The following is an 18,503-nucleotide window of genomic DNA, read 5'->3' as shown; positions in this document are numbered from 1 at the left end:
TACTCTTGGATTCTACCTTATGGTTAGATGAATTCTAAACACACAGGCTTCCCTGAAATCCAGAAGGAATTAATCCTGGCTCCTAGGATCTCTTCCACTCTTTGGTGGAGGGGGGGGCATTCTCATAGACCAGTGTGGATCATCCAATATGTGCAACAAATTAATCACCATCTCCAGGAAAGCATTTGAAGGGTTGACTGGCTAGGCCCAAGCCATAGGAAGTGCCCCCCTTCCCCAGCCCCCGTGGAACCAGGAGGTCACAGAGCTTAACTAAATATGTATGTCAGAGGCTGATTCCCAGAAAAAAGTAACTGTACCATGGAAGAGAGAACAACAAAACAGAAAGCCATAAAAGTATAACTGTCAGCTGGGTGCTAGTGGCTCACGCCTGTGGACCTAGCTACTCAGGAGGCTGAGATTTGAGGATTGAGGTTTGAAGCCAATGAACCAACAAAAATGCTGGAAGTAAAGGTGCAAGTGGCAATGACAATTCCAGAACAGGCAGGCAGCCTGGGGAAATAGAGCTGACCAGTGAGATCTGGGAGGAACTATGGAGGTGGGAAAAATTTTGAGTATTCTTTTTAAGGCATGGAGGTGGAGAAAATAACCCAAGGTCCCAGGGGAAGTGACTAAATAGATGTAAGTGTGTGGGGGAGGGAGAGGAGTTGATATGTTGGTTCTGAGACTTGAACTCAGAGCCTGGGTACAGTCCCTGAACTCTTTTTGCTCAAGGCTGGCGCTCTACCACTTCAGTCAAGCTCCACTTCTGGCTTTTTGGTGGTTAATTGGAAATAAGAGTCTCACAGACTTTCCAAACTGAGCTAACTTCAAACCATGATCCTCAGATCTCAGTCTCTTGAGTAGCTGGGATTATAGACATGGGCTATTAGCTCCCAGCAGCTATTTGGTATTTCTAGGCCCTGTATTGGCACTCTACTTGCTGTGGGCTGTTTTGTTCAAGGCTGTGAAGCAGGCTTACTGTTCCTTTATCTGTTAGAGTCACTTATCAGCAGAAATGTTTTAGATACTTGCCACAAGCTGATTCTGTCATAGGCACAAATCTTAGGAGTACACTTACCCAAAGGAAGGGGAAAAGTGATAAGGATGAAGTGATAAGAATTAAATAATATATAATCCTATGGGACAACCACCAATGCAGTCTACAATTGCCAGGAACATCATTATGGAGTATAGACTATATTTCATCTTTTTACTTCTATTTATTTATGTATTTTTGTGTGTACTGGCACTGGGACATAAATTTAGGACCGCATGGTTCTTTGGCTTTTTTGCTCATTCCTGGTTCTCTACCACTTAAGCCACATGATCACTTCTAGCTTTATTTATTTACTTATTTGTCACTTGCACAGCCATATTTATCACTGCACTGTTCACCATAGCCAAATTATGGAAACAGTTCAAATGTCAATCAATGGATGAACAGATCAAGAAAATGTGATAAACATAAACAATGGAATGTGTATATAGGTATGTGTATATGTATCCATACATATACATATACAAATACACTTATGTGCATCTGTATGTATACACATATATCTGTATATGTATAATATATGTGATATGTGTCTATATATATATATATCTGTATATATAATTTATTCATACATCAGGTAGAATGATATTATGCAATTTGCAGAGAAATAGATGAACCTGGAAAAAATTATGCTAAGGGAAATAAGTTGGGTCTAGAGAAACAAAGGACACATTTTCTCTCATATGTACAAGTTAGATGTCATATATATACACACACACACACACACAGACACACACACACATGTCTTCAGGGCCATATGCATATATACACAAAAGTATTCATTGAAGTATGGTATATGCAAGGGAGAATTCTGGTGGTGTAACTGCTTTGAATTGAAAAGTTTAACAAAACTGAGTGAACAAGTGCCGCAGTGGTGCTCACTAGACACTGGAAAATGAACTGTACACCTTTGTGGGCCTAGATGGGGGGGGACAAAAGAGAATGGAGAAAAGGGTGACACTGCCCCCCCAAATTTACTCATTACTCATAAACCCTCTGTATGTCACCCTTATAATAACAGTACAAAAAAATAAAGCTTTCTACAAAAAAAAGGAAAGAGTGTAGCAAAATGAATACCAGGAAGCCAGTACTTGAGGTGATGGGGGATGGAAGAGGGGGAGGGTTTAAGGAGGAGGAGGCAGGTGAATGGAGAGAGGAAACCTGGGCGAATGCCTCACCACATCCAATGTGTGTATGTGAGAATGGAACAGGTAACTTGAAGGGATGGGTGGAATTGGGAGGGGCTGGGGGGAAGGACGGAAGGGGTGACGCTGTTCAAGATGCATTATAAACTAGCATGTTGAATCGAAACCGCTTTGTACAACTACTTACACATAATACAATTATAATAATATCACAACCAAGTAATAAAAATAAAGCCTTCAGTCCTTTTCTTCTGGATGTTGAGACCAAGCAGAGTAGTCTTTGCATTTCCAACCTTGTTTCCTATCACTTTCTTCTCTCTGATGCATTTATTTGGTTTTGTTTTGATTTTAATTATACCTGCCAGAGAAGAATTGCCAGGAGGTGTCATCAACCAGTGGATTAAGATCAATAAGAAAATTAAATGATAACACAGATGACTGACCTCTGTGCAGCTCCTGGAGAAATAACCTTCATCCCTGAAGGAAAACAGCTCAAATTCCATTGGCAGCTACTTACTGCTGACACATGTTGTAATGGTCATTATTCATTACCTACTGCATACCAAGCAATATTATGACTGCTCATAAATGTAGTCTTCCATCCGCCTCAGGGTCCCTTCTTCTGTGTTGTTTCTACTATAAGATATAAGATTTAAACAGGGCTAATGGCTCACATTGCCATCCTAGCTACTCTATAGAGGCTGAGATATGAGGATCACAGTTGGAAGCCAGCCTAAGCAGGAAAATTTGTGAGACTCTTATCTCCAGTTAACCAGTAGAACAAAAAAGTTGAAAGTGGATTTGTGGCTCAAGTGGTAGAGTACCAGCCTTGAACAGAACAAGAGTGAATGGCCTTGAGTTCAAGTCTAGTACAACACACAAGAGAGAAAGGAAGAAAGAAAGAAAGAAAGAAGGAGGGAAGGAGGAAAAATAGGTAGGAAAGAGAGAGAAAAAGAAAGCAAGGAAAGAAGGAAGAAAAAGCAAGTAAACAAGCAAGAGAAGAAAGAAAGAGAGAAAGAGAAAAGAAAGAAAGAAAAAAGAAGGACAAAAAGAAAGAAAGAGGAAGGAAGGAAGGGGGGAAGAAAGAAAAGGAGACTCAGCATCATCAAAGGTGTGACATGAGAGACTGAGAATAGTGTGCAAAAGAGAGACCCAGCTGTTGTTTTTTTTTCTCCAGAAAACAACAGGAACAGCTTTAGATGAGAAAGATGGCTACTACCCTAGAAAACATAGGAAGTCTTGATTGCTCCATGTCCAGTACTATAGCATGTGAGACTCAGGAAGTCTTCCTGAACGTTGACTTTGAGCTGGGAAGATCTTTCTTTTGAAACCATCATCAAAGGGTTCAAACATAATTCCTGCAAAATCTCATTCCCACCCCCCCATACACTGCAGCCTCCTGTGATAACAAAGCAAAGAAGGCACTGATCCCTCATAGAATCTGGGTCTGAGAGCCCTTTGTGCAATCCAAGGTGGCCATCTATCCTTTTCATGAAAGATCTTGCCCATTTGCTTTTTTATCATGGTTTAAAAAAATGCCATATGTTGTGGAGCTTGAAACTCAGAGTCTGGGCACTGTCCCTGGGCTTTTATTGCTCAAGGCTAATGCTCTACCACTTTCAGCCACTGTGCCACTTCTGCTTTATTGGCCATTCATTGGAGATAAGAGTCTCATGGACTTTCCTGTCCAGGCTGGCTTTGAACTCAGATCTCGACTTCCTGAGTAGCTGTGATTACTAGTGTGAGCCATCGGTGCCCAGCTCCCCATTTGTTTTTGCTGTAGAGCTTGGCTCAGCAACTTTTTCACATTGTATTTAGAAAAAGTAATAAAATGTTCTTTCTCTCAGCAGGCTTTGCCAATTGGATGGTGTTCTTTTTTGTTAAAAAAGGCAAAAAAAACAAAAGAAAAAGAAAAACAAGAAAGGAAATCAAATTACCCACTTGTTGGAAAGAAAGGGCACAAATCATTTATAGAGTCCTTTCAAGGTCCAGCTAGTTATTCTCAGGTACTTCCAGTAGAGTCGGGGTCTTGGACTCCAGTTGTTGGCAACGCCCTGACATCTCCAAGCTGTGAGAGATTCTGGTTGTGGTCCTGGAAGCATACAGCAAGGTCTACAGAGTTGCAAAACCTACTTTCAAGCTGTGATCTAATACTTCACAGGACCTGTCTGCTAAGTGAAGATGTAATCATGTAAGCTTAAGTCTGATAATACAAATAAAGTGTTCATATGCTACCCAGGACACAGAACTAGCAAGGATTATTATTTTTTGGGGGGGGGTCCGGTCATGGGGCCTGAACTCTCGGCCTGGGCGCTGTCCCTCAGCTCTTCAGCTCAAGGCTAGCGCTCTACCACTTGAGCCACAGCGCCACTTCCGGCTTTTTTCTTTTTTGCTTATGTGGTGCTGAGGAATGAACCCAGGGCCTCATGCATGCAAGGCAAGCGCTCTACCACTGAGCCATCTTCCCAGCCCCAACTAGCAAGGATTATGATGACCAATTGCTGTGCTTCCTAGCTGCCCAGCTGGACAACTTGGGCCTGATTCTGTGTGTGTGTGTGTGTGTGTGTGTGTGTGTGTGTGCGTGTGCATGTGTGCGTGCTTGTGTGTGAGCATGTGCAAACTCAGGACCTGGGGATTGTCTGTTGGTTTTTGTGCTCCAGGCTGCCGCTCTATCACTTAAGCCAGATCTCTACATCTGGCTTTTTGCCAGCTGATTGGAGATAAGAATCTCTCAGATTTGTCTGCGCAGGCTGGCCTCAAACCATGATCCTCCAATCTCAGCCTCTCAAGCAGCCATAGACTTGTCCAATATTGAGCTATGAGATGTTAAAGTATTTGCCCACTTGTAAACTGAAGGACCCCTGAGGGACTACCATGACTCCTGAGGTCTGATGGAAGGATACCGAGAGTACAAAGGGATCAGATCCTAAACTGTGAGAGACTGTGGCAACTGTTCGAAGCTATCCCTGCAGTCTTGGGCTGTGGGATTTTAGGACACACCATTCATGATCAGAGGGTGACTCTGTTATGTGTATAGTTTGGGGTTGTGAGGTGCTAGTTTGTACCTGCTCTGTCTCATGACCAAAGAAAGGGAAGGAAAAAAAAAACTGTGAGGAAAGGGAAGACAGTTTACTAAAGGAAATGCGCTTATTACCTGAATCATGTAATTGTAACCCCTCTGTAATTGTAACCCATCACCTTTATAACAACAAAGTAATCTTTAAAAGAGAGAGAACACGAGAATATCAACCTCCCCAGAGACAATTGGATTTCATTCTCCTCTGAATTGTTGCTTCTAGATGAACAATTTTGTTCCCAAGGTTTCCAAGTAGAAGGTAATGGGCTTATGTTCCATGGAGGCAGGACATTCTTTCCCACTTGCCCCCTGTGGCTTTTGGAGCTGATGGTTGTGATCTCCTCCCATCTAGGACAGGCTCCCTCCTCTCAGACGTTCTCATGGATACAAGCAGCTTGAGGGGGAAGGCTGCTTAGCACAGGGGAGGAGCATGCAGAGAGGGCCAGGCCATGTCAAGTGAAAGCGAATTGGAGAATCAAGTCAGCAGCCAGGAATGGCCACACTGTTGGAAATGGCAACGTGGAAGTTGCCCTTACATAAGGCTTCCATCATCAGAGTGAGCTAATCAGAGGAGGGCTAAACTAGAAGCTCAATCAAAGGGGAAGACCAATCACTGGGAAGAGAAGAGCCAGTCACAGGATAAATCTTTTCAAAGGTTAGAGAAAGAAACCAACTGCGAACCAATGGTGGGAACAGCCCTATTGTGGTTTCACGTATAAGTAGATTATCAAGTCTTTTATTACTCTTGGTTTGAAAAGAAAAAATGATCTCCAGGAAGCAATATAGGACTGACAGGTTGAGATAAAACTTTGGAGGGAGTTATGATTGCATAGTAAGACACAAGATTTGGGGCGTTGTGAAGAAGTGAGGGGCAGCCAACAGGGAAAGGGGTTGTAGATGGGGGCCATGAAATAGGGCCAAAGAACGCTTCCATTTGACTTTTTTTTCCTTTTATGCTGGAGATTTGAACCCAGCTTCCTGTGCATACTAAGTAAGCACTCTACCATTGAGTGAAACATTACCTCTTAACTGCATTTCTAATGCACATCAGCATCTTTTTTCTAGGAAAGAAACGATATCTAAAATTTTTATTTTTTGTTGTTTAATTTCTGTGATTTCCAAAATGAAGCTTATCTGTTGAATTCTTCATGGCATATTGAAAGCTGAAAATAGGTTTGGGGATAATAGTAATATTGAGGTCATTCTCTCTGTCTCTCCCTCTCTCTGTCTCTCTTTGTCTCTGTCTTTCTGTCTGTCTGTCTCTCTCTTCCTGTCTCATAAGTGTGAAGGCTGTATATGCACCAAAACATAGTCATTTCATGTAGGTGATAAAATTTACAACTATTTACTTATATCAATGGAAGAAAGACAGCCATTCAGTGAGGGAGCCTGCTCTACCAGAGCAGGGAGATGGTTCTTATAAATCAAACTCACAAAGTTGTTGGCTCTTGCTGCTTGGGAGGCTGAGATCTAAGTATCTTAATTTGAAGCCAGCTTGGGCAGAAAAATCTGTGAGACACTTTCCTTTTTGTACATTTTTTTATTGTAAGAATACAGTACAGAGGGGTTAAAGTTACATGTGCAAGATAATGAGTACATTTCCTATCAAGCATTATCTCCCAGTAAACCAGCTAGAAGTAGAGGTATGGCTCAAGTAAATGGAAGGGAGTTAGCCATGAGTTCCAGTCCCAGTATTCACACCCACATCCCCCCCCCCACATATATAATTATTATTCTTTCCATTCTTACATGGATCTCTTCTGTGGCCAGATGTATGTGTGTGGTATATGTGTGTAGATGGGGGAGTAGAAGCATCAAATAATGCTCCAAAGTAGACAATATCCTGGAAATCAGGAGTTGGAGTTGGACTTAGATCTCACAGGTCAAAGTCTGTGTCTCCTTTCAGTCATCACTGGAAAATACTCTATGACCACTTACATTTCTGAGTATTATAATTGTGTCCTCACATCAATCTCCTAGATTCCATGAAGTTGCTAGAATAATCCTCAGAACTCAGGAAAATACTTGTGCTTACCAGATGAGATGGTTAGAATCAATGATCAAGTGGACTGGTTGAAAAAGATATAGATGAGTAAATAACATTCTGCACAGGCATTTGCACAGAGAGGACTAAAATGGGATGAGATTTGCTTTGAATGTGAGAAACATCATCTCAAGGGCTGCAGTCCTGGAGAGAATAACAGGGGGAGGAGGAGGAGCCTGAAGTGCATAGGCTCCTCTGTTTCCTGGCCATGATGAGGTGAACTCTCCTCTCCCCTTCCCTCCCCTTCCCCTCTTGTCATGAGGTTCTCCTGAGGTAAGCAGCTCTCCTCTATCGCTTCCTATCCCTCTCTGCTTCCTGCAATCATAGGTGAGCCCTCCTCCTCAGCCATGCCCTTTTGCCATGCTGTTTCTGCCTAACCACAGGCCTGAGAACCGTAGAGCCAGCTGATCACCAACGGAAACTTCTGAAACCATAAGCCAAAGTACACATTAACTCTTAAGTTCTTTTCCTGGGGGTATTTGTTACAGTGTTGGAAAGGTAGCTAACACACCAGATACAATCATAAGCACAAAGAGCCGGGAGAGTTGATGCACAGGGTGAGGTAGGATGGGTGTGGTGAAGGGAGCAGAGACATTATCTCCACATTTTTGCTTGTTCATTCACCTGGAAGGTCAAGAGCTTCAGAGTTTTGATAGAACAAATCTTCACCCTCTCTCCTCCTTTCCAGGGGCAGGTAGATGCCAGGTAGATGTGGCTGAAGATTCTCTACCCACAAGATCCTGTTGGTGACTGGGCCCATTCAGAAGCCACCCAAGGGATCTGCTCTATCATAATCTGATGAAAAACATCTTGATGAGGGGTCCCTCATCAGTTACCAGGCACCACCACCATTCAGGAAATTCTGAGTTTTAAGTCTTGTGACAGGACAAATGCCACCAAGTATATTTCATTGCCTGACAGCATTCATTCATTATTAGTTATCCACTTAAGCATTTATTGAGTTAAGGTGTAGAGAAGCTCACACATTAGTGAGAAGGCGTGGGGCCTTGCAGTGACTGAGGGTCTCAGAAGATGCGAAAAGCAAGCTGACAAATTTCAACCAGAATTGGAGAGCTTGTGGAAGGACGCATACAGGTAGGAGCTGACAGAGCCAAGATGTTGAGGGCACATTTTTCCTTTCTCATTTCTTTATTTTGTATTTAGGATCAATCTTGATAAGTCTTCTGCTAAGTTCTCAGTACTGAAGCTCACAGGAAACCTTCATGCACACAAACGCTATGTTAAATTATTGGACAATGAGAATTAATGAGGTAATGAGCATGAACTGCAAAGTGATATTAGTTGTATAAATTCAGGGAATAATTATTATTGTCATTTCTAATGCATCCACTCAAGTGTTTCTAATTGCTCAATTCAGCATCCTTTGCAGATCTTGACTTTTTTTTTAAAATTCTGAACTCTCCCTGTTCTATGCCAGTGTGAAACTATTAGGCCTAAAAACTTGGCTTCCCTCTAAGTTTCCAAAGGAGGCTAACTTTTGGACATTTGCCCAAAGTTCTGACTAGAGGTCGAACACAATACAAAATCTTTGCAGCTGAGTATTCTGGGACTTGTCCCAGCTCAAAGGTCACTGCTGACCTGCTGACTTCTGATGCTTTTGAGCTATAATCACCCCAAGAATGATTTGGCTTGTACCTGTTTTTCTGGCTATTCTGAAGAAAAGCCCTGGAGGAGATAGAGCTCACCCTAGAAGTGTTGATTCTTCTTTTCACAGCAAGATAATTTGTCTACTGTTTTATTAAATTTGAAAGAGTAACTCTTTTGTAGATTGCCAAGCCCCTGAAGGTTACCTTCTGCCCCTACAATTCAAACTATGTGGGACAGGCAATGACTTTCAGAACCATGTGTCAAGTGCTCTGCTCAAGTAAAGTTTCCTTATATAGACACTATTTCTGTATAAGTGGCTGTGTTGGGATTTCTAAGTATGGAGACCCTTACATTAGTGTATACGTGTGTGTGTGTGTGTGTTTGCCAGTAGTATAGCTTGAACTTAGGGCCTTGGAACTGTCCTTTACATTTTTTTCACTCAAGGCTGGTGCTCTACCACTTGAGCCACAGCTCCACTTTTGCCTTATGGTGGTTAATGGGAGATAAGAGTATTACAGACTTTCCTGCCAGGGCTGATTTTGAACTGTGATTGTCAGATTTAAGTCTCCTGAGTAGTTTGGGTGGCAGATGTGAACCCCTGGCACCTGGCTGTATACTTACAATTTTCATGAATAGGTTATAATTGATTAACTGTTATGCAATCTGCTTAGGTATTTAGAGAGGGGTCTGCCTTGAAGAGCTTATAACTGGCAAGGAAAGCTGTGGCATCTACTTGCCCTTTCTCTCTTACGATGACAGTGAGTCATGTCTTGCCTTGATTGTACTCATTCACTGCCTCTCTCCTCCATGAGCAGCTCAAGGGTGAAGGCTGTACCATTCTGTTCCCTGCAGAGTGTCTTGCAAGGAACCCATACATAGGAGGTACAGGCTGGTTGGATGAAGACAGATGTACATAGATACATCTCCCCAGGGCTCAGCGTCGGGTATTAGAAATTCTAGATTAAGTGAAGTCTGCCTGAGAAGATGGGAACTGGAAACAGGCACTTCTTCCCTCCCTACTCCAGACACACACATCCCCTTAACGTGTATTCCATGACACCCCAATAGGAGCATCAGGGAAAGTCCTGACCTTTCCTCTAGTATGTTCCAAGGGAGGAAAGACTTAGTGATCTTCCATGTGTCTGGATCACACATCCTGCCAGTCTGGCCTCTGCCTGCCTTCCTGACCTTTGCTGACAGCTTCTACCCTCCCTGTCTCCTTCCCTGTTCGGTCATGTCTCTCAGAAAGTCTACCTCCCTACTCCTGGCTCATTATTCTTCCCACATTCTTCAGACCTAAACCCTCCTCTCCACCCCAGCTCAGCACTACCAACAATTGCTTTACTTATTGATTTCCTCTCTCGCTAAAGCACTGGTTGCCCAAGCAGCAATCTTGGTGATGTCTACCTCTGATCACACTGTGCCGGGGAGAGGATGAACATATAGTAGTTGCCCAGGAAACAGAGTGGAATATTTAGGTAGATAGCCTGCACATGCAGGCTGAAGGAATGGAGGAATTCATGGGACTTTTGTTTGAGAGAGACATAGGTAGTCAGCCAGTGAGTGAAGCTAAGGGTGACAAAAAGGAAGAATGGGAGTGTTAGCAATGTCTCAGAATATTGGAGTGTCATGGAGGGATAGAGAAGAAGGATACCATCTCCAAGTAATAATAAACACGAAGCCAAGTATTGAAGCAGCAAGTTGGCCAGGCAGTCCACCCAGATTTTATCCCAATCATGTTACTGCACATTGTTCTGATTGGTTAGGACTTGGGTTCACAATCTTGCATGATTGGCTAGTTTGAAAGGGGTTAAAAGTTCATCTGAGCAATCAACTAATACTATGGCACCTGGCCAAAGCATGAACTAGCACTCTACCACTTGAGACATGCCTCCAGTCCCATCTTTTATTCTCTCCTCCCCCACCCCCCATCGTCCATTGTCTTTGAGGAGAGGCAACCTGTCTTAATCATTCATTTATTTATCTTGAGTTCTGGTTGGGCTCCCCCTTTCCTATTGTAGAAGCGCAGCTGTGGGCTGGGGAATGTTTGTGCACTATGCTCTGGACCACGTGACTCTCCCACCCGCTTTGGAGCAGATGTGAGCTTTGCCAAAAGGGCTTCAGCTTGTCAGCCTTCTGTCAGATTTATCATTGTGTATTTTTTCAATTAAGTTAAACAAATGGAAAAGTCCCTCTTTATAAGTCCCTCTTACTCTAACTGCTTAATGACGTTTAACTACAAAAACACTTTTTTCCAGTCTTTCATTTGGCTTCAAATGCCCTGAGCGAAGCATTTTAATTATCCTAATAGAAAAGCAGTACCACTGGGTTCCTATACTATGAAAATGAGTGCATGCATTTTATTTTTTTGGTGCTAGTCTTGGGGCTCAGAGCCTGGATGTTGTCTGTGAGCTTTTATGCTCAAGGCTAGTGCTTCACCACTTTAAGCTACACCGACACGTCAGCCTTTATTTTTATTTATTGAGAATTAGAGATAAGAGTCTCATAGGCTTTATAGCTTGGGCTGTCTAAAAACTGTGATCCTCAGATCTCAGCTTTCTGAGTAGTTAGGTGTATAGGCATGAGCCAGCTTCATTTATATACTTTTAACGTGTGTGTGTGTGTGTGTGTGTGTGTGTGTGTGTGTGTGCATACTAGGATCGGGGCTTGAATTCAAGGCCTGGGTGCTGTCCTTTACCTATTTCACTCAAGGCTGGCACTTAACTACTTGAACCACAGCTCTACTTTCAGCTTTTTGCTAGTTACTTGTAGATAAGAGTCTCACAAGCTTTCTTGCCCAAAGTGGCTTTGAACTGTAATCCTCAGATCTCAGCCCATGCAGAGCTAGGATCACAGGGACATCACCCAGCTACATACTTTCAACTTTTAAACTCTCGTAAGAACTTCTCTCTTTTTTTTTCCACCCCTAAATCCTTTTGGCATTCTCATCCTAGCTGAATGATGATAACCCACAGTCCTTGGCTTTAGTATAGTTACTTGTAATTGCCTTCAGGTGTAAAAGAATTCTGAATGCTTCGAAATCTTTTTCCCACTGTATTGCAGTAAATAGAAGTAATTTATTATTGAAAGCCCTGCTGCTTTGCCAGCGTGGTGGGTGGGAGCCGACATTTGGGATATTGTATAATGCATAATGAGCCTGAAATGACTCGTTCTCATCCATCCAGTATCTCAAGCAATTTCCCTTCTAAAGCAAAATGCTTGCAAATTAAGTCATATCCCTTCACGAAGGCAGGGGATCGCACAAAGTGTGAAAATATTGATTCTGATTCTGCTTTTTCTTTGAAATTGTTTGGGATGGGTATTGAGAAACGTATTTTTCTCTGAGACCGAACCATATATATATATATATATATATATATATATATATGTATGTATATATATATTATATATGTATATATATAATATATATATGTACATACATACATATATACAGACACATATATACATATATATATTTCCAGAGAGCTTTTTGAAAGACATATTTCGTAAAGGTTGTTTTGCAGATGGGGCTGGAAAGAAAATAGGAGCTAATTTCTATTTGTCACTTGCTCTGAATATTGCCTGATGGAGAGAAAGACTAGCCATAAAATTAGGCTGGAGATCTCTGCTCCCTACTCCCTATTTATGCCTTTCCAGAATAGCCTGTGCTGAATGACTCGGCTCGTGAGAAGACCCAAAGGTGAAGCGTGCCATAAATGACAAGCTGGAATAGTTATTACATAGCAAGAAGAGGAAAAATGGTCAGAATTCATTAGCTGCTGGGAGAGAACGGAAAGGTGAGATGCTTTCTACAAAATAGTGCAACACTAGCCAGGCACTGGTGGCTCACACCTGTAATCCTAGCTACTAGGAAGGCTGAGATGGGTGGATCATAGTTTGAAGCTAGCCCAGGCAGGAAAGTCTATGAGACTCTTGTCTTCAATGAAGCACTGTAAAGTCCAACGTGGAGCTGAGGCTTAAATGGTAAAGCACTAATTAGCCTTGATCACAAAAAGCTCAGGGACAGTGTCCCGGCCCTGAGTGTAAGTCCCAAGACTGGCACCAAGATAAAAGAGAAACATTATTGAGTTAGTAGGTACTAACTGCAAGATGAAAGAATATTTGAGTTTTCTTTTTAAATCACACAGAATGCAATTGTTTTGTTTGGGGCCAGTACTAGGGCCTGAACTCAAAGTCTACATCCTGTCCCTTAGATTTTTATCTCAAGACTGGTATTCTACCACTTGAGCTTCTCCTCCACTTTTTACTTTTTGCTGGTTAATTGGCAGTAAGAGTTTCAAAAATTCCCCAGCCTAAACTGGCTTTGAATCATGATCCTCAGATCTTAGCTTCCTAGGTAGCTAGGATTATTGGCTTGAGTTACCCTCACTTAATTTTTCACATTGATTTAGAAAATATTGTCTCTCTGGCCTTCGTGTTCCTCTTTTTCTTAGCTTGGGTTGCTCAAATTGATTAGGGAACTTTCTTCCAGATCATAGAGAAGTAACTGAGTCAATGTCATCGCTTATAGAATCTTGTCTACTTTTTTGCCTCTGGGAAAACAAAAAACCTAAACCAAAAAACAGAAAGAAACCACAAACTTGTTTGCACAAACTCACTTAAAAATGTTAAGATGAAAATGGGTGCTGGTGGCTCACGCCTATCATCCTAGCTAGTCAGGAAGCTGAGATCTGAGGAATACAGTTCAGAGCCAGCCCGGACAGGAAAGTCCGTGAGATTCTTATCTCCAATAAACCACTCAGAAAACCAGACGTGGCACTGTGGCTCAAGTGGTAGAGTGCTAGCCTTGAGCTGAAGAGCTGAGGGACAGCGCCCAGGCCCAGAGTTCAAGCTCTGTGACCGATCCAAAAAAAAAAAAAGTTAAGGTGAGTTGTGATTTTTATGAGGCTCTTTGCTCCATTTTTCTTTTTTGTGTTTTTATTGATTGGTGGATAGGTGGATAATTAATTCTATACTAGTCCTTGAACTTAGCATCTGGGTGGTGTCCCTGAGCATTTTCACTCAAGGCTGGAACTCTTCCAATTGAGCCACAGCTCCGTTTCTGGCTTTTTGTTGGTTCATTGGAGATAAGAATCTCACAGATTTTCCTGACCCCAGGCTAGCTTTGAACTTTGATCCTCAGATCTCAGCCTTTTGTGTAGCTAGGATGGCAAGAATGAGCCACAAGTGTCCATTCTTCCATTTTTCTTATAGAAAGGTGGAGGCAGTCTTTGTTTCCTAGATGGAACCTGTTTCTTGTTTATGATAGGTTCTGTCTTTGGAACAAAGCCTCCAGCTTATTAGTCCTTGGGAATATATCAATGATTTATCAACAGGAGGAGCCACTACTGGCTACCAAATCCAAATACCTCAACAACCATTGGATGTCCTTTGCCGTCTTGGAATTAAATCTCCATCCATCTTCCACCTATTCTGTGCTCAGAGATGCATCAGTATAACACCAGGACTTCCTTTTGTCTAATTTTCCATTCAGTTTAAATAATGAGCTGCATTATCAGGAAATGGAAGGGAAGGGAAGGAGGTGAGGTGTTGCTTCTTTTAAGGTGTCTCTCTTCCTTGCTTTATCTCTGCCCTTAGTTCTGTGTTTCTGGCAGTGGCTGTTCCATCTGTGATGGACATTAGATAATGGTTCTTCAGTGGTTCCCATTCTATTATGGAATTCCTTCGAACATCTCTCAGAATGTAACAGCTTGTTGCTATGCTGATTGCCCCAATATTGGCCCCAGAGTTTACCTTTGCCTCACACATAGCTCCACAGGTGTCTCTTCAGTATGGTCTCTTCATTGGATTACCTTGGTGAGGAAGAGTGGCTCCATTTCTTGCCTGGACCTGGCCTCCTGAAAACGTATACTGAGCTCAGAGTTCAGTAGATCCTGGAGGCTGATATAATCAGGGAAGTCTTCCTGGGGGAGGAGGAGCTTGAGTTGTACCCTGAAGGAATTGTATTGATCTAATTCTGACAGAGTTTCCAGCCATTTGAAACCACAAAATCTGGCTTCTAAAGACAAATTGTAATATAACTAAAAATCTAGGGGTCCATTTCTGAATCTTGGACCTCAAGCAAAATCATCAATATTTAGTTTCTTCCCATCTTTTTCTCCTTGTTGGGCTCATTCACTGGTAGGTTGAATTCTGATGTAAAAATGAGCCCAGTGATCTCCAGTCATAATTTGTTCTATTACCTCACAGTCTCTGGAGAAATGCTTTGTGATTGTTCAGGCCACTTCTTTCAAATGATCTCAATTGTCCTTGCTTTGGTCACATCCCATTGTTCCCCATCCTCCTTGCCAGTCACTGTGTCCAGGTGATAGAGCCAACATTTCCATTTCTATGGCCAGGGAGTAGAGATCTTTTGACTCTATCTGCCATTGTACTAGAAGAAGGAACTGATGTAGAAAAGGAAATGGAAACGCTAGTTCCCATGATTAAATTTGCATGAGTGAGTTCTCCACTGAACTTCCTCAAAGACACTCAAGTCCAGTATGATGATGCTCAAAAAGTCACCTTTCTGGAAATAAGAGGACTAAAAGCCAACCCTGGGTCTTAAGCTGAACAGTAGTGTTCCCATGATATTTTGTGATTTGAAAAATCTCTTTGCTGAGCAATCATTTTCACCCTGGGACTATCTCTGAAATTCTGAGTTCTTAGACCAACTTGAGACAGAGGGTGTGATATTCAGACTTTGTATTACTGTGACAAAAATGTCTCACCTGAACCATTAACCATTAACCATTCAGGGAGGAATAACATTGTTTTCCTTTCAGAAGTGCCTGTCTACAATCTCTTGGTCTCATGTGATTTCATGTCTTGCAGAACATCATGGGAGTGGAAATGTGTGGAGAGGAAAGTATTTTCCTCCAGGCATAAGCCTCAAAGGCCTCCAGTGACTTCCTCGGGCCATCATCCAATATCCTCTAGAATCCACTAGCTCTAAAATACAGCATGCTTTTAAATTCCCCCAGCAACATGATCTAGCACCATCGAGAACTCCCCAGCTTCATGATCCAATATTCATCCCGACTCCATATAATCTAGCATCCCTCAGAATTCCTGAGCTCCACTATCCAGCTCTATAATTCCTTAGCTCCAAGATACAGCGTCCTCTGAAACTCCCTAGCTGCTGGATCCAGCGTCCTCCTGTCTTCACAGCAGCAATATTTAGCATCATACAGGAATCACAGAGCCACCATCCAGCAGCTGCCAAAGTCTTCTATCTCCATCACCCAGCACCATTCAGACCTCCCCAGCTCTGTGATCCACCATTTCTCCAGACTCCACAGTAACATAATCTAGCAACCTACAGAAATCACAGCTCTATCTTCCCATACCCTCCAGAATCCCTTAGCCCCATTATCTCCTAGCCCCAGTTTTGTGACCAACCATCAACCACAAATTCTCAGTTCCATTATTCAGCATGCTCCAGGACTCTGCAAAACCATGACCCAGTATTCTCCCATCCCCCATCCCCCTATCCCCCATCATCCAGCCTGTTCTAGAATATTACAACCCACCATCCAGAAGCCTCTAGAATCTCCTAGCTTCATGATCCAGCATCCTTTAGAACTTCTTAGCTCCAAAAACATTCCTCCAGAACATCCAAGTTCTATGACCCTCCATCCTCCATCCTCCAGCATCTTCCAGAACATCCAGAATCTTCTAGCTTCATGATGCAACATCCTCTAGAACTCCCCACTTATGGTATCCAAAATTCCTTCACAGCTTTGCAGTGCCATGACCCAGCATCCTCTAGAACTCCCCAGCTCCCACCATCCAGCATCTTCTAGAATATTACAGCTCTATTATCCAGAAACCTCCAGAATATCCTAGCTTCCTGATTCAGCATCCTTCAGAATACCCTAATTTTTTTGTCTGCATAAACATGTCTGTATAAGCATGTCTGCATAATCCCATCTAGGGATTAAAGATGGGGCAGACAAAACCTTTCTATTTCTATTTTATCTGAGCTGATGAGGGCAAACCAAGACATCTTTGTTTATTGATGCAGAAGAAAACATGAAAACACTGTGAAAACAAACCCATAAGGAAGTTTACCTAGAAAAGAAATGAAGAAGTCTTTGGAAATATACTGGGTGATATTCTTGCAGGACTGCCTGAGATAAAAATATACAACACACCTTCAATCTCCTGTTAGGAAACCAGGTAGAAAGACAAGACTAGATGAAGTCAGACTATTGATTACTCTATATTCTGTTGGAAGAAAAACTGCTTAGGGTTTTGGTTTGATGGTCACAATCGGATATTCTATGCAATTAAAGCCTCTCTAGATACAGGTTTAAACCTCTACAGCATTCTATGTGGAAAACACATTTTCTGTGAAGGGGCTTCTAGAGAATGTTTGCTATTGGGGTCAGTGCTTCTACCTTGAGTTCTGTTGGTCAACGCACACATGCAGAGCATCTGACCAATGCTTCATCCCGTTAACCAGCTAGATCTTATTTTGCACTTTGTGTGTGTATGCGTGCTCCTGTACTAGGACTTGAACTCAGGGCCTATGCTCTGTCCCTTAGCTTTTTCACTAAAAGCTGGTTCTCTACTGCTTGAACCACAGCTCCACTTCTGGATTTTTGTGAATTAGAGAAAAAGAGTCTCACAGACTTTCCTGCTTGGGCTGGCTTCGAACAATAATCTCAGACTCAGCCTCCTGAGTAGCTAGGATAATAATCATGAGCCACCAGTGCCCAGCTTGTACTTTTATCTTTTTTTTCCCACTCAATCAATAAAAACTATATAACTTGTTGTATATTATAGTAGATACCAAAGCAAGCAGATTGGACATGCTAATCAGTTGTTAATTATGGCCTTAATTTTATTTAGGACACCATTTAATTTTAGTAGTTATATTTGAAAAGCAAAGCTGTCAGAGCATATGATCTACTGTTTAGGTCAGGAAGGGAAGAATGCCCCCCCCCCCTTGGGGCTGCATGTAAGTTCTGACTCCATTAAGAAGGTGTGCATTTCAGTGAACATCTTGTCTATACAAATCTACCAATGCTGAATGCCTACAGGAATTTCTCCATTGGTTGAGGGGGATTTTAGAACTGTGTAGGCAGATAAGAGTTAGACAACAACCTTGTTGTGGTAACACCTTTCCCGTTTTCTTTTCTTTTTTATTTCTCTCCCCCATCCCTCCATCCCCCTCCCCTCTCAAAGTTGTAAAGTTCATTTTTCTACATAACGACTTGTACATCTCATTGTTGCAATGGGTCTACCTGTATCCCTATTTAAACACTTTGTTTTTTCCCTTCCCCTCCACAAATTATACCAACATAAAATACAGTGAAAGCAGGGGTTATATCATGGGGGAGAGACATACAAAGCAACAAAGAAATAATCTTATAAATATGTTAGAAATAATTGAATGAAAGTAAAAAACATTTGAATACTTATCTTGGGGTTCATTTCTCCAAACATCAACATATCTGACTTTTTCTGCTTGTCTCAGACATATATTAGTTATTACAAATAAGGGAAACCACGGGGCCTATGTTTCTTTGGGCATGGCTTACTTCACTTAATATAATTTTTTCCAAG

The sequence above is a fragment of the Dipodomys ordii genome, unplaced genomic scaffold (genome assembly GCF_000151885.1).
Source record: "Dipodomys ordii isolate 6190 unplaced genomic scaffold, Dord_2.0 Scaffold92, whole genome shotgun sequence".
Classification (NCBI taxonomy): Eukaryota; Metazoa; Chordata; class Mammalia; order Rodentia; family Heteromyidae; genus Dipodomys; species Dipodomys ordii.
This window is presented reverse-complemented; position numbering follows the sequence as displayed.